At 36.2% G+C, this 26,654-nt stretch overlaps 1 protein-coding gene across 1 annotated transcript in view; it reads right to left on the minus strand.

The window, feature by feature from the left end:
• Positions 1 to 26,654, minus strand: part of TENM4 (teneurin transmembrane protein 4) — a 3,098,737-nt gene that overhangs the window by 1,055,767 nt on the left and 2,016,316 nt on the right. Inside the window, exon 6 of the mRNA XM_050757454.1 lies at positions 19,377 to 19,438. The gene's annotated coding sequence lies outside the window, so the exon portion shown is untranslated. The remainder of the gene's footprint in view (positions 1 to 19,376; positions 19,439 to 26,654) is intronic.

The raw sequence follows: 26,654 nt of genomic DNA on the forward strand, positions 1-26,654 counted from the left end.
ATACACAAACAACAGCCAAGAGCCAAAACAGGAATGCAATCCCATTCACAATTGACACAAAAAAGTAAAATACCTAGGCATATAGCTAACAAGGGAGGTGAGAGATCTCTACAATGAGAATTACAAAACACTGCTGAAAGAAATCCAAGATGACACAACAAATGGAAAAACATTCCATGCTCATAAATAGGAAGAAACAATATCACTAAAATGGCCACACTGCCCAAAGCAATCTACAGATTAAATGTGATTCCTACCAAACTACCAATGACATTCTTCACAGAACTAGCAAAAAACCATTCTAGTTTCATATGGAGGCAAAGAAAGTACCCAAATAGCCAAGGCAATCCTAAGTAAAAAGAGCAGAAGGAAAAAAAAAATCAAAGCAGAGGCATCATGCTTCCTGACTTTATACTATAGGGCTACTGTAACCAGAACAGGATGGTACTGATACAGAAACAGACATATAGACCAATGGAACAGAATAGAGAGCCCAGACATAAGGCCACACATCTACAACCATCTGATCTTCTACGAAGCTGACAAAAGCAATGTGGAAACGACTCCCTATTTAATAAATCGTGCTGGGATAACTGGCTAGCCACATGCACAAGACTGAAACTAGACCCCTTCCTTACACTGTATAGCAAAATCAATACAAGATGGATTAAGGATGTTAAACAAAAAACTACAAAAACTCTGGAGGACTCTGTATGCAATATCATTTTTGACATAGGACTTGGCAAATGTTTCATGATGAAGATGTTAAAAGCAGTCCAAACAAAAGCCAAAATTGACAAATGATATCTCATTAAAGTAAATGAGTTCTACACAGCAAGAGAAACTATCAACAGAGTAAATAGACAATCTACAGAATGGGAGAAAATGTTTGCAAACTATGCATCTGATAAAGATCTAATATCCAGCATCTATAAGAAGCTTAAACAAATTTACAAGAAAAAAACAACCCCATTACAAAGTGGGCAAAGGACATGAACAGACACTTTTCAAAAGAAAACATACATACAGCCAACAAGCATATGAAAAAAACTCAACATCACTGATCATTAGAGAAATGCAAATAAACACCATCATGAGATACCATCTCACATCTTTTTAATAATAGCCATTCTGACAATGAGATGGCAATTATTAAACATTTATTTTTTAATTAACATTTTAAATATCAAATTAAAAATGTATTTCTATTAAAATTTTATTAAATTTATTAATTAAATATTTATTATTTTAATAATAGCCATCTCAGAGACATAATGGCTATTATTAAAAAGTCAAAAAATGACAGATGCTAGCGAGGTTGTGGTGAAAATGAAACGCTTACACACTGTTAATGGGAGTGTAGATTAGTTTAACCATTGTGGAAAGCAGTGTGGTGATTCATCAAAGAGCTGAAAACAAAACTACCATTTGACAATGCAATCCCATTACTGGGTATATACCCAAAAGAACATAAAGCATTCTATCATTAAAATAGATGCAAGCACTATCACACTGCAGCACTATTCACAATAGCATAGACATGGAATCAACCTAAATGCCTATCAATGGCAGACTGGATAAAGAAAATGTGGTACATATACATAGAATCCTATGCAGCCATTAAAAAGAATGAGATAATGTCCTTTACAGGGGTATGGATGGAGCTTGAGGCCATTATCCTTAACAAACTAACATATGAACAGAAAACCAAATACCATATGTTCTCACTAATGAATGGGAGCTAAAGGATGAGAACAAATGGACACGAGGGGAACAGATGCTGGGGCCTACCTGAGGGTGAAGGGTGGAAGGAGGGACAGAAGCAGAAAAAATTACTATTGAGTACTAAGATTAGTACTAAGTGAGGAAATAATCTATGCAACAAACCTCTGTGGCATAAGTTTACCTATGTAACAAACCTGCACATGTACCCCTGAACCTAAAAGTTTATTTAAAAAGTGATGTGAAATTTGATAGTGGTAATGGTTGTACAACTCAGTGAATGTGCTAAAAAACTATTGAATTGTGTGCTTAAAAGGGGAATCTTATGGTATGTGAATTATATGTCAGTATAACCGTAATTAAAAAAATCATCAACTGTCTCAAAAAAATAAAAATAAAACATAAAATATTCAAAAGAAATAATGTGGACCTCTAGGATATGTCTGCAAAAAAGCAAAAAAAAAAAAAAAAAAAAAAAAAAAAAAAAAAAAAAATCAGAAAATCCTGTAAAAATGAAAAGAACAAAATGAAAAGGATCAAATTGAAGGGTATAATATGTGCAATAACTATTCACTGGATGCACTTAACAGCAGAAGGAAGATAATGGAGGAAACTATCTATAGATATTATGCAAACTAAACAGAGGAGAGTAAAAATATTATTGAAGAAGTGAGAGGAGACTCGAGGAACTGCATGTGACTAGCCAGCTATCCCAGCACCATTTATTAAATAATGAGCCCTTTCCACATTGCTTTTGTCAGCTTCGTAGATCAGATGGTTGTAGATGTGTGGCCTTGTCTGGGCTCTCTATTCTGTTCCATTGGTCTATATGTCTGCTTTTGTATCAGTACCATGCTGTTCTCTGGTTACTGTAACCCTATAGTATAAAGTCAGGAAGCGTGATGCCTCTGCTCGAGTCCTGGAAAATAACAAAAGGTCTCCTGGACATTCAGAAGAAGGTGAAAGAAACAAGGAATAAAAATTATTGAAAAGATTAGTGGCTGAAATTTCCCAAACTTTGGAGAAGACATGAATTTACAAATTCAAGAATTCAGAGAATGCCAAGCAGGATAGATATAAAGAAATTCACATCTAGGGAAATCATAGTCAAATTACTAAAAACCAAAAATAAAAAGAAACCTTTAAAGTACTCAGAAATGATACATTACATAAAGGGCAATAATAACTCACAATCTTCTGATTTCTTATCAGTAAATATGGAGCGCAGAGAGTGGTGCAATTATCTTTAAAGTGTTAAAAAAATACCCAGAATAAAAATAACCAATGATATTTTCATTCAAGAATAAAAGTGAAAATAAAGATATCTTACAACAAAATAGGCCAGGCACAGTGGCTCATGTCTGTAATCCCAGCACTTTGGCAGACCAAGGCAGGAGGATTGCTTGAGCCTAGAACTTTGAGGCTACAGTGAGCTATGATTGCACCACTGCATTCCAGCCTGGGTGACAGAGGGAGACCCCATCTCAAATAAAAGAACCCCCCCCCACAACAATTAAACAAAAAAGATAAAATAAAAACAACATAATTTATTGTCAGAAGATCTACATGATAAGAAATAATGAAGTGTTTCAGATTCAAGAAAAATGATATCAGATAGAAACATCTGTCCTTAGGAAGGAATAAAAGGCATTGGAAATTGTAAGTATCTGGATAAGCATAACATACTAGATTTTCTTAATTTAAAATAAAGCAAAAATTGTAGCATTGTCTTAGGACTGTAATATTTTCAGTTATATTATGGCAGCTATAACATAAGGTAAGGGGTGATAAATAAGTATATGGGGTCACAAGGTTTCTACATTTTATGGTGTGTTATGCTATTAACTCTAAGTAGAGAGAAAAGTTAAGGACATAAATTGTAATACCCAGAGCAATCACTAAAAGAAAGAAAGAAAAAGAAAATAACGCAAAGAGAAAGAACTAAAAAACCAAAAGATAAAATCAATAGAATTCTAAAAATTATTTTAAAAACTAGACAGTAAAGAACAAAGAAAGAAGCAAAAATAGAGGAGACAAACAGCAAACAAACTAAACTAGTAGACCTAAATTCAACCACGACAACAGTTACAATAAATGTGAATGGACTAAATACTTCAATTAAAACCCAGAAATTAACAGAATTGGTTTTTTTAAAAAAGCAAGAAGCAAAGCAACTATATCCTGTCTAAAAGAAATGTCTGAAAGTAAGTGGGTGGAGAAAGATAACCACGTAAACAGTAAACATAAACAGCTGGATTTGCTGATTTTATAGCAAACAGATTGCTGCTTTTGCCAGTTATCAATTTTATTGTTCCCTAGCTCCAAACATCCTCCTTTGGCCTTTATGGTGCTGTAGGTGCTTTAAATATTTCACCATTGCCACCTTTGTTACGTTTTGTCAGTAGAGGGCGCTGCAGGGACACGGTAGGAGGAAAGGGCTTTTCTTTCCGGTTTGGTGTGCTTTTCTTTCTCCCAGGCATGAGTGGCGGGCAGTGTGCGTGCGGGACATCCAGTGGTGCTCCCTTCCCATTGACTTTTAGTGGCACCTTTCTGGGCAGCTTTCTAGCCAGTTTGCACCAGGTGACATTCCAACGACTCTTTCAGGTGCCTCAGTAGGTGCCTTTCCAGTGAGTTCCTGCGACACCTCGGTGAGTAGTTTCCTAGTGGATTTTGTCAGGACTCTGCTGTGCTGCCAGCTCCAGTTTCTGGCACCTCCATGAACTTCTCTGCCATCCAATGTGCCAAACTCACATTTCCAACCAGGTCTGAGTCTCATGCTTCTGGCCCTGTTCAAAATGTGTTTCTTCCTTAGGTACTGTTCCTCAGCCCCAGAGGTAGAAGCTGCTTCCTGAAGCTGCCATTCATCATTCATGGTAGAGCATGCTCTGCCCCTTAGTAATTAATCCGCTGTTACTACCGAACAATTCCTGATATTAAATTTGCCCTGTTCAACTTCTGTGTGATTTCTGGACCTTGACTGATATAGATCTCAAGACAAAAAGCTTAATTAAGGAAAAAAAAAAAAAAAAAAAAAAAAAAAAAAGCCCCTTTATGGATTGCCGGAGCTTAGGATTTCCAGGCTTCAGTGAACTATGATAGCAAAACTGCACTCCAGCCTGGGCAACAGAATAAGACCCTGTCTCAGGAAAAAACAAAAAACAAAACAAAACAACAAAACAAAAACAAACAAAAAAAGCCCCTATGAAATGATAAAAGGTCTTATCAAGAAGACATTTAGAATTTGCAAAATTAAAGGAACAAATAGATTGTTACAGTAGTAACTGGAGACTTTAACATCCTTCTCTCAGAAATTAGAAAAAATAAAAGACATAAATGTTCTGAACAAAACTATCAAACACCTTAACCTAATTAATATGTATATGACACTATAACTAGAAGATACTCATTCTTTTCAAGTACATTTGTTCATCAGGGTGATTATGTTTTGAGCTACAAATTAAATTTAAGAAATTAAAACAATTAAAAAGGATTAAATTTATATAAAGTATGTTCTCTAATCTCAATGGAATGAAACTGAAATCAATAATAACAATAAGATATCTTGTAATATCACAATATTTGATAATAAATATACTTCTAAATAATACATGGATAAAAGAAATCATGCAGAAAATAAGAAAACACTTTGATCTAAATTCAAATAAAAATACAACATATCAAAATAGAATGACAGCAATGTTTAGAGAGTTATTGCTCTGAACAATGACCCCTGATATTACCGTAAGAAGCCACCAAAAGAACACCAAAGTAAATGCAAAATTAGTAGAGAAAAGAAAGTAATAAAAATAAGTTTAGAGATAAAGCATATAGAAAATGGCAAATAATTTTTAAAATTAATAAAGCCCAAAGGTGTGTTTTTTGAAGACTCAGAAACTTAGTAAAACTCTAGCTAGAATGATTAAGGAAAAGGGTGAGAAAATACAACTTATCAATATCAAACATAAAAAAGGAGATTATTATTTTGGATACTATAGACACTTAAATGACATTAAAGTAATATTATTAACTTATGTCACATATTCAACACATTATTTGAAAAACACTGTTTATCAGAACTGACATAAGAAAAAACAGAAAATCTGAATAACCCTATTTCTAATAAGAAATTAAATCATTATCAAATCCTCTTACAAAGAAAACTTCAGGTCTAGAACGCTTTACTGGTTCTATCAGACAACAAAAAAAGAAATAAAATTGGCTGGGTGCAGCAGCTCACGCCTGTAATCTCAGCACTTTGGGAGGCAGAGGCGGGCAGATCACGAGGTCAGGAGGTTGAGACCACCCTGGCCAACGTGGTGAAACCCTATATCTACTAAAATACAAAAAATTAGCTGCGCATGGTGTCATGCGCCTGTAGTCCCAGCTACTTGGGAGGCTGAGGCAGGGGAATTGCTTGTACCTGGGAGTCGAAGGTTGCAGTGAGCCGGAGGTTGCAGTGGGCCAAGATCGAGCCACTGCATTCCAGCCTGGTGACAGAGCAAGACTCCATCTTAAATAAATAAATAAATAAAATTAAATCTTATCAAATCCTATCCGACATTAAAGAACTGAAACCAATCTTACATCATTTCAGAAAATAGAGAAGAAAAACTTCCCAACTTGTTTTATGAAGCTAGCATAACCATAATGCCAAAATCTGACAAAATATTAAAAGTAAATAAGGCTAATATCCCTTATGAACGTACATGCAAAAATACCTAAACAGATAAGTGAATTGAATCAATAATAGAAAAAAAGAATAATATACCATAATTATGTAAGTTTTAATCCCACCATGGTAAACTTAATTAATGCTATTTGCTGTATTAATATAGAAGAAAAATCAGATAATCATTTCAATAGATGCAGAAAAATAAATTTAAAAAATTCAAAATCCATTCATGTTAAAAAAAAAAAGTGCCAGAAAACTAAAAATAGGTGAACATTTCTATAAGCTAATAAAGGACTCCACCAGAAACCCTGTAGCAATTATTATACCTAATGGTGAAATACTGAATACTTTTCCTAGGTTGAAAATACTGAATACTCTTTCTAGGTTGTGTTTCCTAGATTGGAAATGAGGAAAAGATTCAACAAATAAAAATACTGGAAAGTTAATAAAGTGGATGGAGTAAAACTGTTTCTATCTGTAGCTAATATAATCATTTACATAGAAAATCCATAGAAAACTGCAATACATATATTAGACCTAATAAGTAAATTTAGTAAAATAGTAAGGTACAATGTTAACATGTAAAAATCACTAAAACTTTATAGCAGTAAATATGCAAATAGTTTCATTTACATGTTATAAAACATAAAATATTTTGGAATAAATTTAACAAAGATGTAGAGAAACTTTACACTGAAAGCTATAAAATGTTATTGAGAGAAACTAAAATAGATCTGAATAAATGGAGGGATATACCATGTTCAATTTCTTAAGATACCAACTCATCTTAAATTGATCTATAGATTTAATACAATCCAAGTAAATTCAATATGATAAATCCAAGAAAACATTTTTCCCCTAGTGTCTCTGACCTGGCCAAACTTCCTTTGCCTGACCTATTGTCTACTACTAGCAGGTATGAAGTGGGAACTTTCAGGAACTTTATAATCTGGGCCCTGACTATCTTTGCAGCATCATCTGTGACCCCACCTCTACTGTGTACTTCAGGCATGCCAAACTACAAACAACTCTCCCAAAGTGTCATTATATTTCTTTTTGTTTTTCACTTTTATTTTAGGTCCAGGGGTATGCAAGTTTGTTACACAGGTAAATTTTGTGTCATGGGGGTTTTGTGTATACAGATTATTTCATTACTGAGGTAATCAGCATGGTACCTGATAGGCAGGTTTTGATCCTTCCCTTTCCCTCCTCTGACCCTCCAACTTAAATAGGTGTTAGTGTCTGTTGTTCTTTTCTTTGTGTCCATGTATACTCAATGTTTAGCTCTTATTTTATATTGGAGAACATGTGGTATTTGGTTTTCTGTATGTGTTAGTTTGCTTAGGATAATGGCTTCCAGCTCCATCCATGTTGCTACAAAGGACATCATCTCATTCTTTTTTATGGCTGCATAGTATTCCATGATGTATATGTACCACATTTTCTTTATCCACTCTACCATTGATGGGCATTTAGGTTAATTTCATGTCTTTGCTATTGTGAATAGTGCTGTGATGCACAAACACATGCATGTCTTTATGGTAGAATGATTTAAATTCTTTTGTGTGTATACCAATAATGGGATTGCTGACTTGAATGGTAATTCGGTTTTTTTTTTTCTTGTTATACTTTAAGTTCTAGGGTACATGTGCACAACGTGCAGGTTTGTTACATATGTATACAGGTGCCATGTTGGTGTGCTGCACCCATTAACTCATCATTTACATTAGGTATATCTCTTAATGCTATCCCTTCCCCGACACCCTCCCCACAATAGGACCTGGTATGTGATGATCCCTCTCCTGTGTCCAAGTGATCTCATTGTTCAATTCCCACCTATGAGTGAGAACATGCGGTGTTTGGTTTTCTGTTCTTGTGATAGTTTGCTGAGAATGATGGTTTCCAGCTGCATCCATGTCCCTACAAAGGACATGAACTCATCCTTTTTTATGGCTGCATAGTATTCCATTGTGTATATGTGCCACATTTTCTTAATCCAGTCTGTCACTGATGGACATTTGGGTTGATTCCAAGTCTTTGTTATTGTGAATAGTGCTGCAATAAACATACATGTGCATGTATCTTTATAGCAGCATGACTTATAATCCCTTGGTTATATCCCCAGTAGTGGGATGGCTGGGTCAAATGGTATTTCTAGTTCTAGATCCTTGAGGAATCACCACACTGTCTTCCACAGTGATTGAACTAGTTTACAGTCTCACCAACAGTGTAAAAGTGTTCCTATTTCTCCACATCCTCTCCAGCACCTGTTGTTTCCTGATTTTTTAATGATCCCCATTCTAACTGGTGTGAGATGGTATCTCAGTGTGGTTTTGATTTGCATTTCTCTGATGGCGAGTGATGATGAGCATTTTTTCATGTGTCTGTTGGGTGTATGAATATCTTCTTTTGAGAAGTGTCTGTTCATATCCTTGGCCCACTTTTTGATGGGGTTGTTTGTGTTTTTCTTGTAAATTTGATTGAGTTCTTTATAGGTTCTGGATATTAGCCCTTTGACAGATGAGTAGATTGCAAAAATGTTCTCCCATTCTGTAGGTTGCCTGTTCACTCTGATGGTAGTTTCTTTTGCTGTGCAGAAGCTCTTTAGTTTAATTAGATCCCATTCATCAATTTTGGCTTTTGTTGCTGTTGCTTTTGGTGATTCAGACATGAGGTCCTTGCCCATACCTATGTCCTGAATAGTATTACCTAGGTTTTCTTCTAGGGTTTTTTATGGTGTTAGGTCTAACATTTAAGTCTCTAATCCATCTTGAATTAATTTTCGTATAAGGAGTAAGGAAATGATCCGGTTTCAGCTTTCTACTTCTGGCTAGTCAATTTTCCCAGCACCATTTATTAAATAGGGAATCCTTTCCCCATTTCTTGTTTTTGTCAGGTTTGTCAAAGATCAGATGGCTGTAGATGTGTGGTATTATTTCTGAGGGCTCTGTTCTGTTCCATTGGTCTATATCTCTGTTTTGGTACCAGTACCATGCTGTTTTCGCTACTGTAGCCTTGTAGTATAGTTTGAAGTCAGGTAGCGTGAGGCCTCCAGCTTTGTTATTTTGGCTTAGGATTGTCTTGGCAATGCGGGGTCTTTTTGGGTTCCATACGAACTTTAAAGCAGTTTTTTTCCAATTCTGTGAAGAAAGTCATTGGTAGTTTAATGGGGATGGCATTGAATCTATAAATTACCTTGGGCAGTATGGCCATTTACAGTATTGATTCTTCCTATCCATGAGCATGGTATGTTCTTCCATTTGTTTGTGTCCTCTTTTATTTCACTGAGCAGTGGTTTGTAGTTCTCCTTGAAGAGGTCCTTTACATCCCTTGTAAGTTGGATTCCTAGGTATTTTATTCTCTTTGAAGCTACTGTGAATGGGAGGTCATTCATGATTTGGCTCTCTGTTTGCCTGTTACTGGTATATAAGAATGCTTGTGATTTTTGCACATTGATTTTCTATCCTGAGACTTTGCTGAAGTTGCTTATCAGCTTAAGGAGATTTTGGGCTGAGACGATGGGGTTTTCTAAATATACAATCATGTCATCTGCAAACAGAGACAATTTGACTTCCTCTTTTCCTGCTTGAATATGCTTTATTTCTTTCTCTTGCCTGATTGCCCTGGCCAGAACTTCCAACATTATGTTGAATAGGAGTGGTGAGAGAGGGCTTCCCTGTCTTGTGCCAGTTTTCAAAGGGAATACTTCCAGTTTTTGCCCATTCAGTATGATATTGGCTGTGGGTTTGTCATAAACAGCTCTTATTATTTTGAGATAAGTCCCATCAATACCTAGTTTATTGAGAGTTTTTAGCATGAAGGGCTGTTGAATTTTGTCAAAGGCCTTTTCTGCATTTACTAGATAATCATGTGGTTTTGTCATTGGTTCTGTTTATATGATGGATTGCATTTATTGATTTGTGTATGTTGAACCAACCTTGCATCCCAGGGATGAAGCCCACTTGATCATGGTGGATGAGCTTTTTGATGTGCTGCTGGATTCAGTTTGCCAGTATTTTATTGAGGATTTTTGCATTGATGTTCATCAGGGATATTGGTCTAAAATTCTCTTTTTTTGTTGTATCTCTGTCAAGCTTTGGTATCAGGATGATGTTGGCCTCATAAAATGAGTTAGGGAGGATTCCCTCTTTTTCTATTGATTGGAACAGTTTCAGAAGGAATGGTACCAACTCCTCCTTGTGCCTCTGGTAGAATTCAGCTGTGAATCCATCTGGTCCTGGACTTGTTTTGGTTGGTAGGCTATTAATTATTGCCTCAATTTCAGAGCCTGCTATTGGTCTATTCAGGGATTCAACCTCTTCCTGGTTTAGTCTTGGGAGAGTGTAAGTGTCTAGGAAATTATCCATTTCTTCTAGGTTTTCTAGTTTATTTGTGTAGAGGTGTTTATAGTATTCTCTGATGGTAGTTTGTATTTCTGTGGGGTTGGTGGTGATATCCCCTTTATCATTTTTTTATTTCATCTATTTGATTCTTCTCTCTTTTCTTCTTTATTAGTCTTGCTAGCAGTGTAACAATTTTGTTGATCTTTTAAAAAACCAGCTCCTGGATTCATTGATTTTTCTGGAGGGTTTTTTTGTGTCTCTATCTCCTTCAGCTCTGCTCTGATCGTAGTTATTTCTTGCCTTCTGCTAGCTTTTGAATGTGTTTGCTCTTGCTTCTCTAGTTCTTTTAATTGTGATGTTAGGGTGTCAATTTTAGATCTTTCCTGCTTTCTCTTGTGGGCATTTAGTGCTATAAATTTCCCTCTACACACTGCTTTAAATGTGTCCCAGAGATTCTGGTATGTTGTGTCTTTGTTCTCACTGGTTTCAAAGAACATCTTTATTTCTGCCTTCATTTCATTATGTACCCAGTAGTCATTCAGGAAAAGGTTGTTCAGTTTCCATGTAGTTGAGGGGTTTTGAGTGAGTTTCTTAATCCTGAGTTCTAGTTTGATTTGCACTGTGGTCTGAGAGACAGTTTGTTATAATTTCTGTTCTTTTCCATTTGCTGAGGAGTGCATTACTTCCAACTATGTGGTCAGTTTTGGAATAAGTGCGATGTGGTGCTGAGAAGAATGTATATTCTGTTGATTTGGGGTGGAGAGTTTTGTAGATGTCTATTAATTCCTCCATATCCTTGTTAACTTTCTGTCTTGTTGATCTGTCTAATGTTGACAGTGGGTTGTTAAAGTGTCCCATTATTATTGTATGGGAATGTAAGTCTCTTTATAAGTCTCTAAGGACTTGCTTTATGAATCTGGGTGCTCCTGTATTGGGTGCATATATATTTAGGATAGTTAGCTCTTCCTGATGAATTGATCCCTTTACCATTATGTAATGCCCTTCTTTGTCTCTTTTGATCTTTGTTGGTTTAAAGTCTGTTTTATCAGAGACTAGGATTGCAGCCCCTGCTTTTTTTTGTTTTCCATTTGATTGGTACATCTTCCTCCATCCCTTTATTTTGAGCCTATGTGTGTCTCTGCATGTGAGATGGCTCTGCTGAATACAGCAAACTGATGGGTCTTGACTCTTTATCCAATTTGCCAGTCTATGTCTTTTAATTGGACCATTTATTCCATTTACATTTAAGATTAATATTGTTATGTGTGAACTTGATCCTGTCATTATGATATTAGCTGGTTATTTTGCTCTTTAGTTGATGCAGTTTCTTCCTAGCCTCGATGGACTTTAATTTTGACATGTTTTTGCAATGGCTGGTACCTGTTGCTCCTTTCCATGTTTTGTGCTTCCTTCGGGAACTCTTGTAGAGCAGGCCTGGTGGTGACAAAATCTCTCAGCATTTGCTTGTCTGTAAAGGATTTTATTTCTCTTTCACTTATGAAACTTGTTTGGCTGGATATGAAATTCTCGGTTGAAAATTCTTTTCTTTAAGAAGGTTGAATATTGGCCCCCACTCTCTTCTGGCTTGGAGAGTTTCTGCAGAGAGATCTGCTATTAGTCTGATGGGCTTCCTTTTGTGTGTAACCTGACCTTTCTCTCTGGCTGCCCTTAACAGTTTTTCCTTCATTTCACCTTTGTTGAATCTGACAATTATGTGTCTTGGAGTTGCTCTTCTCGAGGAGTATCTTTGTGGCATTCTCTGTATTTCCTGAATTTGAATGTTGGCCTGCCTTACTAGGTTGGGGAAGTTCTCCTGGATGATATCCTACAGAGTGTTTTCCAACTTGGTTCCATTGTCCCCGTCACTTTCAGGCACACCAATCAGACGTAGATTTGGTCTTTTCACATAATCCCATATTTTTTGGAGGCTTTGTTCATTTCTTTTTATTCTTTTTTCTCTGCACTTCCCTTCTCACTTCATTTCATTCATTTGATCTTCAATCGCTGATACTCTTTCTTCCAGTTCATCAAGTCGGTTACTGAAGCTTGTGCATTTGTCACGTAGCTCTTGTGGTATAGTTTTCATCTCTGTCAGTTCTTTTAAGGTCTTCTCTGCATTGATTATTCTAGTTATCCATTCATCCATTCTTTTTTCAAGGTTTTTAGTTTTTTTGCGCTGGTTATGTAGTTCCTCCTTTAGCTCTGAGAAGTTTGATTGACAGAAGCCTTCTCTCAACTCGTCAAAGTCATTCTCCGTCCAGCTTTGTTCCATTGCTGGCGATGAGCTGCATTCCTTTGGAGGTGGAGATGTGCTCTGACTTTTTGAATTTCCAGCTTTTCTGCCCTGCTTTTTCCCCATCTTTCTAGTTTTATCTGCCATTGGTCTTTGATGATGGTGATGTACTGATGGGGTTTTGGTGTGGGTGTCCCTTCTGTTTGTTAGTTTTCCTTCTAACAGTCAGGACCCTCAGCTGTAGGTCTGTTGGAGTTTGCTTGAGGTCCACTGCAGACCCTGTTTGCCTGGGTATCAGCAGCGGAGGCTGCAAAAGATAGAGTATTGCTGAATAGTGAGTGTCGCTGTCTGATTGTTGCTCTGGAAGCTTCGTCTCAGGGGTGTACCCCGCCATGTGAGGTGTGAGGTGTCTGTCTGCACCTAGTGGAGGATGTCTCTCAATTAAGCTACTCAGGGGTCAGGCACCCACTTGAGCAGGCAGTCTGTCCGTTCTCAGATCTCAACCTCCATGCTGGGTGATCCACTTCTCTCTTCAAAGCTGTCAGACAGGGGCATTTACCTGTGCTGAGGTTTCTGCTGCTTTTTGTTTAGCTGTGCCCTGTCCCCAGAGGATTAGTCTACAGAGGCAGTCTGGCCTCCTTGAGCTGCATTGGGCTCCACCCAGTTTGAGCTTCCCAGTGGCTTTGTTTACCTACTTAAGCCTCAGCAATGGCAGGTGCCCCTCCCCCAGACTGGCTGCTGCTTTGCAGTTAGATCTCAGACTGCTGTGCTAGCAATGAGGGAGGCTCTGTGGGCATGGGACCCTCTGGGCCAGGTGTGGGATTTAATCTCCTGGTGTGCCGTTTGCTAAGACCCTTGGTAAAGTGCAGTATTAGGGTGGGAGTTACCCGATTTTCCAGGTGTTGTGAGTCTCAATTTCCTTTGGCTAGGAAAAGGAATTCCCTTCCCCCTTGCACTTCCCAGGTGAGGCGATGCCTCGTCCTGTTTCAGCTCAAGCTGGTCGGGGCTGCACCTGCACACCAGCGCCAACTGTCTGACACGCCCCAGTGAGATGAACCAGTACCTCAGTTGAAAATGCAGAAATCACCCATCTTCTATGTCGCTCTCACTGGGAGCTGGAAGCTGGAGCTGTTCCTATTTGGCCATCTTGGGCGCGCCCCCCGGTAATTCCATTTTAAGTTCTTTGACCAATAACCTCACTGCTTTCCACAATGACTGAACTAATTTACATTCCCAGCAGTAGTGTATAAGTGTTCTCTTTGCTCCACAATGTTGCCAGCATGTTATTTTTTTATATTTTAATAATGGCCATTCTAACTGGTGTGAGATGGTATCTCTTGATGGTGAGAACCCCTGCAAGATTATACTATGTAAACAGCAAAATCAGGCTTTGAAGCCAGATTTCTCCATCTTCTATACCTGTGCTGTTTGTTGACTTTTGCTTCATCCTTGAGTTCTATCTCATCATCTTTTTCAAAATTGAACCACCAGGAGCCAGCAGCATCTCCAACCCTGTAACTACTGGTTGAACAGAGCATTGAATGGCTTCTAGAACTCCCTGCTGCCTGAACGCAATCCTCTCCATAAAATGCTGCACACCCCTGGTAATCAATCTGTGACCTCCTTCTCTGTATGGAGCTTGGTTTTAAAATCTCATGTTTAGAAAGCATAACTAAATTATGAGAGAGAGAAGAAAAGAATAAGGGAATAAGGGCTATTTATACCTAAAGAGCTAGTGACATATGAATTAAGGGTAAAATAAAAAAAAAATTGGTTGAAAATCAACATAGTATTTCCTCTGATTCCATTTAGAAACAATTTAAAATATTCAGTTTGCTTATCTTTAAAATTAAGAGGCAAAAAGAGGGGTGATCAACTTCTATCTAAAGTGCAGTACAATTATTGATGAAAGAGGGCCTGAAGGAGGCTGGGCAGTACTGGAAGACACAATGGGGGAAAAATGTGGAAGGAAAATTGGGGAAAGAGGAAGCAAATGCAGAGGGCAAGACAGTAAGGGAACATTCTCATTGTTATACAATGCACAGAACCTGCCACAGTTTTAAAGTATCTAGATAGAAGGACTGTATCCTGGAAAGTCTTGCCTTCCCCTTGGGTTGGGATTTCTAATGCTCCCAAGGTGAACCAGTTCCCAAGACTATGATGTTCTGCTTTTAAAGTCTAGCCTTAGGGTAGAGAAAGGCCTTTGTTGCATAGTGGAGAGCCTCTGAACTCTCAAAATAATGTTGCCAAGCACTGAGAAAAACACCAAAGGAAGAGAATGAGAAAAATAGAGGCACCCAAGTCACTGTGATATTCATTAAAAATAGATTTCTGACCCTACTAGAGTTAAACTTGAGCCCCACAGGGCTGGTGCACAACCGAGGACTCCCTGCCTGGCTTCCTGCCTTCTCTGTTTAAGGCCTGCGTCCTTACTGCTTCTATTTACCTTATTTCTTGCCGGTAGGTCTGTCTGCAAGAGTCCTTGTCACCTTCCCAACTGAGGTCCCCTAACCGCTTCTTCAGTTTCCTTGGGTAACTTATACTCAGTTTGTTTCCTCATTTTCCAACATGAGGAAAATGATACTTTCACAGTCTTCAGCTGCTTGTGTTGATGGACACAAGGACTTCATAGTCACTTGCTCAGCTGGAAGCATTTTATGATTTGGTTTGTGACTCTTACCCATTCATGTAATTTATCAACCAAATCAGGATACCTTTAGAGCTGAACAGAGCCTTGTTGATAATTACATGGAAACAAGAGCCATACATGGACTGTTCTGGGCTAAATGTATGGTCATCCCAGTGATAGACTCACAGTAAAGAGATACTACCATCCTAAGCATCGCATTATACCTTGTAATGAGTATTATCACACAAACAGTAACAATTCTATTTTCTTTCAGAAAGATAAACAAGAAGTGAGGCATACATTCAGGAGAGTGAGAGGGATAAAGGGAAAGAAAGAGGATGAGGATGAGAACAAAAGAGAGGAAGAGACTTAGGTGATACCTTTGAAGGTACTAGAGTGAATGTTGATAGCTTAGGTCCACTCTTATGTTTATACAGGAGATACTGGTCCTTTGAAATGTTAGCTGTTCTATTTCCTTAATTCTAAGAGAAACACCTTTTCACATTTTAATTATTCTGAAATCGGAATGTGTATTACAAGGGATGTCAGAAAGAACTCTTTAGCTCCTAGGAAGAGGAATAATTTGTGACAGAGTTGTTATTGTGTACACGTGTATGAACTTGCAATGCACAGAAGGTAGATCTGTTCAGACTAACAGCTGAGTTGATATATTTGCATTGGTAGCACCATATGTGGTTACATTTTACATTAAATCTGGATTTATAATAATTATTCGAAATGGCCTCAAAGACTGTATTGTGATGTCACACTATAGCAAAAAGTTAATGCCTGCAGAGAACAACTGGCACATTCCAAGCAGTGCAATTAAAGGCACCGGAACGCACCAAGTACCTTCAGGTGGTTCATAGAATTTTCAAGTCTAATAAAGGTAGATATGGACAAGCGATGTTTCAAGAACTACAACTTAGGTGCCTATGATATCTGGTAGAAGGTTAGGCTGACTTTCAACAGAAATTTTTTAAACTCTAGAGATAACTAGTTTAATTAAGGGAATAACAAAAAAGAGCCATGAGTTTCACCATATAGCTAATCTAGATCAAATTGTGTTCTTCCTCCATTTGCCTTGAAATTGCACTGTCAATTGAAAAGGTGTTAAAGAGGACAAGAGATGTAAATGAGGCTCACTCCCTGATGCAATGCATAGCTGCAGATGGCCAAAAGGAATTCCGAAGAATTCTAAGTGTTAAGAAGGATTAGATTCAAATTTTGATCACGACACTTAAAATAAATGGTGGGTATATGGGTAAATTAATGTTGTAGAGCAGGAGTTTGTTTAGCTAATTTTCACATTTATTTCACCCTCTTACCTGCCAATGATTACTGCCCTAGCATTATTGAATTAATGGTCTGTTTCATAATTGACACTGTTTAAAGTTAAGGAAGTAGAATACTTGTCAGCCCACAACTGCCTTAATATTCATCTTTGGAGGCTCTACCATCAAATGAATAACCCAATTTTCCTACCCTGATGGGCAAAGGTAATAACTAGAACACTATAATTTCCAGAACTGAACCAGAAAACCAGATTTCTGGTTTAAATTGGTTAAACTGACAAAGAATCAGGTTTAGCACTAAGGAGAGATTTGTACTTCTGATATTATTATACATTGTAATACAGATACTAGTAGCTCAATTCCTGAATTAAGAAAAATGTAGACTGTGATACTGATACCACTAAAGGATAATATAAAATTATTTAATTTTGATAGCATTCATGTCACATCAATGCAGAAATTTAAAAAATTAACCAGATATGAATTATGAAGTGGCTATTAGAATATTTAACATTAAGGGTGAATACCAGATGAAAAAATGTATTTTTTTTTTTAAATCCAGAATTAGAAACTTTACCCTCAATGTAAAATGAAACATTCATTGACTGTGCTTCTTACATTACTTCTTTTAGATTTTAAGTGTCTCACTTTGGAAAGCTAGCATTTACTAGACCACTCAAAAAGCTGAGGAAAAAAAGAGCAAAACACATCAGCTAAAAGGGTAATCACTTGTGTGATGAGAACACTATTTTCTTTCTATTTTTAATAGAGTATTGGCAGAAATATTTTTGTTCAGATTACAGACAAATCATTCTATCTCACTTACCAAAAAGTAAAAACTGATTTCAAATGAGGAAATAAAATATTATTTCCCTGTTACATACATAATTTTACTGACCATGTATTTGCTGCTCTGTTCTATATTAATGTTTGCAATTAAACCAGATTAAACAATATGGTAAGGGTATAAATCATTTTCTGCAGGTGTGCTGAGGAACGCAACTAAAATATTCCTTGCAACTTATTTCAGGTGGCATTTTGGGATTTTAAGATGTGCACAATATGTTTTTCAAAGGTAATTGAAATTCTGATTTTGTTTTTCATGCTGTTAAAAAATGGAAAGAATTTGAGTATACCAATGTTTTCAACAATGTGCCAACAATCCAAAAGTGATTACATTGTACTTGGATGGGATAAATAGAAATGGAATTGGCTTAGAATCAAAAATAAAAATAGTAAAGAATTCGCGATATGTGCTGATGGGAATGTGGGAAGGGATGGAGTAATATGTGGAGAGGTTGCTGGAGGACATATACAGACTTTATGTTCTCAACCAAAATCACAAGGTTTGTTACTCCAAATGTAACAGTGGGAACAATAGAATAGATAATCATGGCTGCCTCAGAAAAATCCAAAATTGCCCTTCCAAGATGTAGTAAAATATTGACAAAGGTGTTAGTATGGGGAAAACTATAAATAAGAAACCAATTACTGTAAAGTGAATTATATTTTTTGGACTTGTTTCTGTTTTCCCCAAATTATTGCTAGTGGCACAAGGCAAAATGTGTGGGTATGAAAAAAAATGTGTTATGTTAACTGTGCCTTCTGAGTACATTTATTATTTCCAATCTGCATTTATGCATCCAGAAATATGTTGTGCTACAAACAAGAAACAACTCAGTCTCCAGAATCAACTCTTTTTTTTTTTATAGAAACAAAAAACAAGCTTCTTATCACACAACTCTAGGTATTGTGCCTCCCAATAAACAAAACTCCAAATCAACCTTCCCTCACACAAAAAAGAACAATATCTCATACAAAAACAACAAAACATGCTCTGAAGAAGAGACTAGAATAGATAACATGTCTGGAAATATATTCCATTCTTCCATTAGAATGCAGCTTATGTGAAGGTCAGAAATCTTTTCAGAAAGTTTTAAAATATCTTGTTTTAATGTCTGCCCTTTGATTTATTTTCCAATCTGGGGTAAGTTTTTCATCTTGTCACCAACATTTCAATAACATATCAAACCAAAAAAGTTACAGAAGCAAAACTTCATTATTGAACATCAGGTATATTTACAATGTGAATAACTTTTTGAACAAGACAAAAAAGTGATGATTTTTTTCAGATATATTTGTCACTTTGTAACAGGATCCCTTCAAACACAAAAGCTTTCTAGGGGATTTAAATGTTATATATGGTTTTTTATAAATTTTATATATGGTTTATACACAACTCTTCCACAATGCAACTGTGGCCCAAAGGAAGTATACCTCTAAAGGTGTATCTTATAACTATATATCCAGAGTAATATACTAGGCACAGGTGTGGGCAGAACTCTGAAGACTTTGGGACAGATTTGAGAATTATGAATAAAAATGACCCAAGAATAGAGAAAATTAAACAAATCAAGCTTTCACCATAACTTGGCTCATGACAAAAGGTGACAAATGAGAAGTGAAGAACCATATAACTCACCAATATAACCAATGTTTGTCACCAGAGACCCATGACAAATCCAAGCTTCATTGAACAGTGATCTATAAAGAGAAGGAAGAAAAGAGTTATCACTTTTGTGGAAATGAAAATATTTGTGTGCAAGGAGTGCAGTTTGGAAACATTCTGTTAGAACCATATTTCAGGCAGGCTTGGGCATAGGGTAAAGAGAGAAAGAGTGTCTATTACAATTGACTTGCTTTTACTTCTTCAGCTACAACTTCATACATATATTATACAGGTATCCTTTCTGGTGAGTTGAGACCAATACTAGCCCTCAGCAAAAAGTAACTAACAAAAGTTTAATGAAAACCCTCTATTGGAATATTAAATACCATTTTTTTTTTTCTGTTCTTTCGAAAGAGCACATCTCATCAAATTACTTCTTCGCTTGAAGAGGCTTCCCACTTTGAGGGTCAAGGCAAGACATCTTAACAGGATTTATAATGCTCTTCAGGACCTGATCCCAGCTTCCTTTCCTTCCCAACTTGGTTTCTCCACCCAGACATACTAATTCATTTGCATCACTAGAAATTCACACATTTGCCATTGCCCACAGGCCTTTGAGTATGAGGATCCCTCTGCCTAGAAAAACATGCCTCCCCTGTTCTCACAAAAATCTCTTGCCTGCCTGACTTTGTTCTCAGGATTCTGAGACTTTGTCCTCAGGATTCAGGCAATTATTATCTCCTCTAGAAACCTCCTTTGGCAACCAGAGGCTCACTCAGGTGCACACCCACCAGACTCTTGCAGCATCTAATTTCTAATTTTACCTAGCATTTAGAAGTTTAGGTTGTGACAGTTTACTAAATGGTGTCAGGTTATTGTTTGATATTTTTATATATCTTATTTAGAGTTTCTGACTTATAGCAAGTGCTCAATAAATGTCTGATGCATAACTATACGGACTGAGTGAATCGGCATATGACAGAACAAGTGAATAATTTAGTCATGATCAAGCATTTTTATGCCAGGGACTTAGCTAAATTCATTACAAATATTTGCTCTGCATTTTTTGGCCCAGAGTCTGTCTTCTTGTGATGTAAATTGGTTGTCTTAATTCTCTAAACCCATTCCATTTTCAAGATTGTTTATTCTTCAGTCTTCTAGCTTGAGTTTCTGGTGTTTAATTATCAAAAATTAGTTTGCTAGATAAGACCTGTTTGAGCTGACTTTCTTGAACTTGACTCTTAATTCATGTTAGGAGTCTGCCATAAACAACTGGAAAAGAAAACATGAAAGTAATTCCATTTACGATAGCTAGAAATAAAATAAAATACCTAGAAATAAACTTTTAAAAAGTGAAATATTTCAATAAAAAATACTATAAAACATTGATAAAAGAAATTGAAGAGGATACAAAACATGAAAAGATATTCCATGTTCATGGATTTGGAGAATCAATATTGTAAAAATGCTCATACTACTCAAAGCAATCTACAGATTCAGTGCAATCCCTATAAAAATACTAATTACATTCTTCACAGAAATAGGAAAAAAAATCCTAAGATTTATATAAAACCAAAAAAGGGCCAGAATGGCCAAAGAAATGCTGAGCAAAAAGAATGCTAGAGACATCACACTACCTGACTTCAAAATGTATTACAAGGTATGTAATCAAACCAGCATGGTATTAGCATAAAAACGAATACATATATACCAATGAAACAGAAGACAGAACCCAGAAATAAATCTACCCATTTAAAGTCAAATCTTTTTGACAAAGGTGTCAATAATGTGCATTGAAGAAAGGACAGTCTCTTCAATAAATGGTGCTAGGAAAACTGAATATCCATACACAGAAGAGTAAAACTAGGCCTCTATCAGAAAACAGCCTAAAATGGCAAATCTAAGAGTTATTGGTCTTAAACAGGAAGTAGAAAAACAGACAGGGATAGACAGTTTACTGAAAGGAATAATAACAGAGGACTTCCCACACCTAGAGAAAGATATCAGTATACAAGTACAAGAAGGTTGTAGAATACCAAGTGGATTTAACCCAAAGAAGACTATCTCAAGGTATTTAACAATCAAATTTCCAAAGGTCAATGATCAAGAAAGAATTCTAAAAGACACAAGAAAAAATAAACAAGTAACATACAATGGAGCTCCAATATGTTGGCAGCAGACTTTTCAGTGGACACCTTACAGACCTGGAGAGACTGATATGGCATATTTAAAGTGCTGAAGGAAAATAAAACCTTTTATTCTAGAAAAGTATATGCAGAAAAGATATCATTTAAACATGAAGCAGATACAGAGACTTTCCCAGACAACAAAGGCTGAGGAATTTCATTAATACCAGACCTGTCCTACAAGAAATACTAAAGGGAGTTCTTTAATTTGAAAGAAAAGAATGTTGATGAATAACAAGAAATCATCTGAAGGTGCAAAAATCACTGGTAATAGTAAGTACACAGAAAAACAGAGAATATTTGATATAGTTTGGCTCTGTGTCCCCACCCAAATATCATCTTGAATTGTACTCCCATAATTCCCCAGTTGTGGGAGGGACCCAGTGGGAAATCATTTGAGTCATGGGAGCGGTTTCCCCGATACCACTCTCGTGATGGTGAATAAGTCTCATGAGATCTGATGGGTTTATCAAAGGTTTCTGCTTTTGCATCTCACTCCTTTTCTCTTGCTGCCGCCATGTACGAAGTGCCTTTCCCTGTCTCTACTAAAAAAAAAAAATACAAAATTAGCTGGGTGTGGTGGCACATGCCTGTAATCTCAGCTACTAGGGAGGCTGAGGCAGGAGAATCGCTTGAACCCGGGTGGTGGAGGTTGTGGGGAGCCGAGATTGTGCCACTGCACTCCAGCCTGGGCAACAAGAGCAAAGCTCCATCTCAAAAAAAAAAAAAAAAAAAAAAAAAAAAAAAAGTGCCTTTCACTTCCTGCCATGATTCTGAGGCCTCCCCAGCCATGTGAAACTGTAAGTCCAGTTAAACCTCTTTTTCTTCCCAGTCTTGGGTAAGTCTTTATCAGCAGCATGAAAACGGCCTAATACAATATTATAACACTATAATTGTGGCATGTAAACTACTCATATCTTGAGGAGAAAGGCTAAAAGATAAACCAATCAAAAATAATAACTACGACTTTTCAAGATATGCACAGTACAATAAAATATAAATAGAAACAACAAAAAGCTAAAAATCAGGAAGACAAAGTTTTTTAGTTTTCTCTTTGCTTTCTTTGTTTATTAGTTTGTTTATGCGATCAGTGTTAAGTTGTCACAGTTTAAAATAATTGGTTTTAAGACAGTATTTACAAGCCTCATGGTAACCTCAAATCTAAAAGCATACAATAAATATACAAAATATAAAAAACAGGAAACTAAATCATTTCACCAGAGAAAATCACCTTCACTAAACGGAAGACAGGAATAAAAGAAAGAAGAAAGAGAAGACCACAAAACAACCAAAAATAAATAATAAAATGGCAGGAGAAAATCCTGACTTATCAATAATAACACTGAATATAAATGGACTAAACTCTCCAATCAAAAGGCACAGAGTCCAAAAACAAAAAAGTCACAGAGTGGTGAATGGATAAGAAAACAAACCCAAAGATCCGTTGCCTATTGGAAACATACTTCACCTATAAAGACAGAGACTGCAAACAAAGGGATGGAAAAAGAAAAAAAAATTCAATGCAAATAGAAAAAAAGAAAGAACTGCAGAAGCTATACTTCTTTTTTTTTCTTTTTGAAATGGAGTCTTGCTCTGCTGCCCAGGCTGTAGTGCTGCGGTGCAATCTTGGTTCACTGCAACCTCCGCCTCCCGGGTTCCAACTATTCTCCTTCCTCAGCCTCCTGAGTAGCTGGGATTATAGGTGCATGCCTCCATGCTCATGTAATTTTTGTATTTTTAGCAGAGAAGAGGTTTCACCATGTTGGCCAGGCTGGTCTCAAACTCCTGACCTTGTGATCTGCCTGGCTTGGCCTCCCAAAGTGGTGTGATTACAGGTATGAGTCACCACTCCCAGCCAGAAGCTCTACTTATAGCAGACAAAATAGATTTCAAGACAAAAACTATAAAAAGAGACAGAGAAGGTCAAAAGTGTCAAATCAGCAAGAAGATGTAACAACTATAAATATATATGTACCCAACACTGGTGAACCAAGATATATAAGGCAAATATTATTACAGCCAAAGAGAGAGAGAGAGATCTCAATACAATAACAGCTAGAGACATCAATGCCCCACTTTTAGAGTTGGACAGATCATCCAGACAAAATCAACAAACAAACATCACTTAATCTGCACTATAGACTAAACGGACCTAGTAGATATATTTACAGAACATTTCATCTGATGACTGCAGAATATACCTTCTTCTCATCAGTACATGGATCATTCTCAAGGATACACCATAAGTTAGGCTACAAAACTAGTGTTAAAAATTCAACATAATTGAAAGCATATCAAGTATCTTCTCTGACCACAATGGAATATAACTAGAAATCAGTAACAAGAGGAATTCTGGAAACTATACAAACACATGGAAATTAAACAATATGCTCCTGAATGATAGTTAGTTATTGAAAATATTAAGAAGGAAATTTAAAAATTTCTTGAAACAAATGATAATGAAAACACAACATATCAAAAACTATGGGATACAATGAAAGCAGTATTGAAAGGAAAGTTTATAGCTATATGCACCTACATCAAAGAAGTAGAAAAACTTCAAATAAACAAGCTAATAACACATCTTAAGGCAGTAGAGAATCAAGAGCAAACCAAACCAAAAATTAGTAGAAGAAAAGAAATAATAAATATCTGTACAGAAATAAATGAAATTGAAATAAAAAATACAAAAGATCAACAAAATTAAAAGTTGCTTTTTTGAAAACATATGTAAATGAACAAACCTTTAGCCAGACTAAGAAAACCAGAGGGAAAACCAATAAATAAGATCAGAGATGAAAACAGACATTACAGTTAATAACACAGAAAGGAGGAAGGAATACTTCCAGACTCATTCTCTGATTTCATTACCCTGGTAACAAAACCAGACAAAGACACATCAAAAAACAAACAAAACTGCAGGCCAATATCACTGATGAAGAGTGATACAAAAATCCTCAACAAAATATTAGCAAATGGAATTCAACAACATATTTATTAGGTCAGTGTAAAAGTCATTGCCATTTTAATGGCAAAACTGCAATTACTTTTGCACTGACCTAATAAAAATCATTCATTATGATCAAGTGGGATTTATCCCAGGGATATAGGGATGCAAGTAGCGTTCAACATAAGCAAATCAATCAATGTCATGGATCAATCAGTGTGATATGTCATATCAACAGAATGAAGAACAAAAACCATATGAACACTTCAATTGATGCTGAAAAGGGATTTGATAAAATTCAACATCCCTTCATGATAAAAATCCTAAAAAAAAAATAAGTATAGAAAGAACATATCTAAACACAATAAGAGCCATATATGGCAGACCCACAGCTAGTATCACACTAAATGGGATAAAACTGAAGGCCTTTCCTTTAAGATCTGGAACATGACAATGATGCTCACTGTTACTAAAGACAAAAACTGTATTTTTAGTACTACAGTACTGGAAATCCTAGCTAGAGAAATCAGATAAAATAAATAAATAAAGGGCATTGAAATTGGCAAGGAAGAAGTCAAATTATCTTTGTAGCTGATATGATCTGATACTTGAAAAAATCGAAAGACTCCACAAAAAACTATTAGAACTGATAAATAAATTCAGTAAAATTGCCAGACACAAAGTCAACATACAAAACTTAGTATCATTTCTACATACCAACAATGAACAATCTGAAAAAGAAATCAAGAAAGAAACTTGATTTGCAAATTAAATACCTAGGAATAAACTTAACCAAATTATTGAGGTATCTCTACAATGAAAACTATAAAACATTGATGTAAGAAATGAAGAGGACACAAAAAAGGAAAGATATTCCATGTTCATAAATTGGAATAATGAATAATATTAAAAATATCCATTCTACCTAAAGCAATCTACAGAGTCAGTGCAATTTCTATCAAAACACCAATGACATTCTTCACTGGGGTAGAAAAAACAATCCACAAATTTCCATGGAATCACAAAAGACTCAGAATAGCCAAAGCTATCCAAAGCAAAAAGAACAAAACTGGAGTAATCACATTACCTGACTTCAAATTATACTACAAATCTACAATAACCCAAACAGCATAGTACTGGCATAAAACAGACATGCAGACCAATGGGACAGAATAGAGAACACAGAAACAAATCCATACCTGCACAATGAACTCACTTTTAACAAAGGTGCCAAGAACATATACTGTGAAAAGGACAGTCTCTTAAATAAGAGGTGCTGGGAAAACTAGATATCCATACGCAGAAGAAAGTAACTAGACCCCTATCTCTGGCCACATACAACAATCAAAACAAAATGGATGACAGACTTAAATCTAAGACCTTAAACTATGAAACTAGAGAAAGAAAACATTGGGGAAACTCTCCAGGACATTGGACTAGGCAAAAATTTTTTCAGTAGTACCCAAAAAGCATAGTCAACCAAAGCAAACATTGACTAATGGCATCATCTCAAGCTAAAAAGCTTCTGCATAGCAAAGGAAACAATTAACAAAGTGAAGAGACAACCCATAGAATGGGAGGAAATACTTGCGAAATAACTATCTGACAAAGGATTATAATCAGAATATATAAAAAGCTCACAAACAACTCAATAGGAAAACATCTAATAATCTGATTAAAAATGGGCAAAAGATCTGAAGAGACATTTCTTAAAAGAAGACATTCAAATGGCCAACAGGTATATGAAAAGGTTCTAAACATTATTGATCATCAGAGAAATGCAAATCAAAGCTACAATGAGGTATCATTTCACCCCAGTTAAAATGGCCTTTATCCAAATGACAGGCAGTAATAAACGCTGGGGAGGATTTGGAAAAACAGTAGGTTTTCATTCCTACTGTAGGTAGGAATGTAAATTAGTATAGTCGCTATGGAGAACAGTATGGAAGTTCCTCAAAAAACTAAAAATAAAGCTATCATATAACCCAGGAATCCCACTGCCAGGTATATACCAAAAGAAAGGAAATCAGTATATCAAAGATATAACCCCACTCCCGTGTTTACTGTGGCACTATTCATAACAGCCAAGATTTGGAAGCAATCTAATGGTCCAGCAGATGAACAGATTAAAAAAATGTAGTACACACAATATAATACTATTCAGCTACAAAAATGAAA

This window comes from Macaca thibetana, chromosome 14, assembly GCF_024542745.1.
Source record: "Macaca thibetana thibetana isolate TM-01 chromosome 14, ASM2454274v1, whole genome shotgun sequence".
NCBI classification, from domain to species: Eukaryota; Metazoa; Chordata; class Mammalia; order Primates; family Cercopithecidae; genus Macaca; species Macaca thibetana.